A 2,961-nucleotide genomic window follows, 5' to 3' on the forward strand; every position below is an offset into this window, starting at 1 on the left:
TGTAATAGTCCTGGCTGTCCTGGAACTAGCTCTTGTAAACCAGGCTGGCCTTGAACTCACAGAGATCCGCCTGCCTCTGCCTCCCCAGTACTGGAATTAAAGGCGTGCGCCACCACTGCCCAGCTCTCTCCATCAGTTTTAAGAGACAGTTGTGCTGGATACAATACTCTTGGCTGCAGTTATTTCCTCCCAGGGCTTTCATTGTTTCTGCTAGGAAACTGGCGGTATTCTAATAAGCTTGACTTTCTGGCTGACATTTTTCTCTTACAGCTTTAGTATTTTCCATTGTTCCATAGTACTGGCATTTTAATGATGCCGAGTTACGGAGACTACTCTTTCTGGACGGATTTGCTTGAGTTTTAAATTCCCCCATCCTTGGATATCCATCTCGTCCCTAGATTTCAAATTCATTTATTAGATTCTCTATGTTTTTATTAGATTCTCTATGTTTTTATTAGATACTCTATGTTTTTATTAGATACTCTATGTTTTTTTTAATCTTAGCTCCATCTAAATTCTTAGGTGTAGACTCTTGAAGGTGAAATTCTACTTGCTTGATCTTTTTCTTCATTGTTAACTGAATGTAATAGTCTCTCTTCTGCTTGACCTAGTCTGTTGGTAATGCTTCCTACTCTTCTTTCCATCTAATTCACTGGATTATTTACAGTATTACTATTTTTTAAAAAAAAACCTCAAATTCCTTGCTGAATTTCTTACTTATACTGTTGCTTTTTTTTATCCAGGTCCCGAAATCACACAGTAGGTAGGGAGTGCAGTCTCTGGCCATAAGCTTGGGTCTTTCCTAATAGTTTCTGCTATTATCCATATATTTGTTTCTTTCAACAAGGGCCATGGCCTAAGACCATTGTGCTCTCAGTGCCTGAGCACCCCCCACCCGCCTAAACTTGGGGTGTCTGTGCCTAGCCTTCCCCGTCTCCAGGACTACCTCTCATGGTTGTCTTTTACCTAGCTGGAATGATGCCAGCGTGTTTCCACTAATCCAATAATCTTAGGATTATTCCTTATCTTCTCATCTGCAGAGTAGTTCAGTCTTAAACAAGCAGCCCGTCTCAACATTCTGCCCAGCTATCTCACTTGGAGATATGAGGAGTTACAAAATGGATCTTTTCTCTGATGCTGGCCTGGGACACAGAAAGATTCATTGTTACATCAAATCGCCTTACTGATTTGAAGGCGTACCAGAACTGTGGGTTTGACTGAGACTGTCAGTCCCTTTCATGAGATCACATGGCTTTATCCTCCTCTCCCTCTTGAGGAGTGGGAAATGGAGCTGCAGGCTTTTCCCTACGTGTCTCTGTTTCCCCATACCCTTAAGTTGTGATATCATCTCTCTTTGGAATAAAGTCATTATTACCTTGATTCTTCTCACTCAAGAAGAAAAGAGTAAACAACAGAGGATAAAGAATATTCCAGCAGGCATTTACACTACAATTTTTGGAGATCATCCCTCTGTCCGAGGTGGGGTTGTGAAGATCTTTTCCCATTCTGTAGGCTATCGTTTTTTCTTGCTGACCATGTCCTTTGCTTTACAGATTTTTAGGATTCAGGAGGTCCCATTTATTAATTGTTTCTCTCAGTGTTGGTACTACTGGGGTTATATTTAGGAAGTGGTCTCCTGTGCCAATGCATTCAAGTGTACTTCCCACTTTATCTTCTATGAGGTTCTGTGTGACTGGCTTTATGTTGAGATCCTTTATCCATTTGGACTTGAGTTTTATGCATGGCGATAGATATGGATCTATTTTCATTCTTCTACATGTTGATATCCAGTTATGCCAGCACCATTCGTTGACTATGCTTTCTTTTTTTCATTTGATATTTTTTGCTTCTTTGTCAAAAATCAGGTGTCCGTAGGTGTGATCTCCAAAATATGCAAAGAACTCAAGAAATTGATTAGCAAAAGAACAAATAATCAAAAAAAAATGGAATACAGACCTAAACAGAGAACTCTCAACAGAGGAATCTAAAATTGCTGAAAGATACTTAAGGAAATGCTCAATATCCTTAGCCATCAGAGAAATGCAAATCAAAACAACTCTGAGATTTCATCTTATACTTGTATGAATGACCAAGATCAAAAACACTGATGACAACTTATGCTGGAGAGGATGTGGGGAAAAGGGAACACTTCTGCATTGCTGGTGGGAATGCAAGCTGGTACAGCCCCTTTGGATATTACTGTGATGATTTCTCAGAAAACTAGGAAACAACCTTCCTCAAGACCCAGCAATACCACTTTTGGGTGTATACCCAAAGGATGCTAAATCGTACCACAAGGACATGTGCTCAACTATGTTCATAGCAGCATTGTTTATCATAGTCAGAACCTGGAAACAACCTAAATGCCTCTTGAACAAAGAATGGACAAGAAAAATGTGGTACATCTATGCAATAGAGTACTACATAGCAGAAAAAAATAACATCTTGAAATTTGTGGAAATGGATGGATCTAGAAAACATCATTTTGAGTAAGGTAATCCATACCCAGAAAGACAAATATCATGTGTACTCACTCATAAGTGGCTTTCAGACACAAAGCAAAGAAAAACCATCCTGTAATTCACAATTCCAGAGAACCTAGACAACAATGAGGACCCTAAGAGAGACATACATGGATCTAAACTACATGGGAAGTAGACAAAGACAAGATCTTCGGAGTAAATTGGGAGCATGGTGACCATGGGAAAGGGTAGAGGGGGAGGGGAGGGGAAGGGAAGGGAGCAGATAAAAAATATATAGCTCAATAAAAGCAATAAAAAAAAACCAAGTGCAATTTTTCCCCAGAGGAAGAGAGGACTGGGTGGGGGTCTCAGCAGAACACTGGAGAGTGGAAGGAAGAACGAAGGTGCAGAAGACAGGGGACAGCAGCTGAGGTCCCGAGAAAGAGTGGGGATCCCACCCACATCCACTGAGAAGAGAGAGGACAGCAGCTGAGGTCCC

This window comes from Microtus ochrogaster, linkage group LG5 (assembly GCF_000317375.1).
Source record: "Microtus ochrogaster isolate Prairie Vole_2 linkage group LG5, MicOch1.0, whole genome shotgun sequence".
Taxonomy (NCBI): Eukaryota; Metazoa; Chordata; class Mammalia; order Rodentia; family Cricetidae; genus Microtus; species Microtus ochrogaster.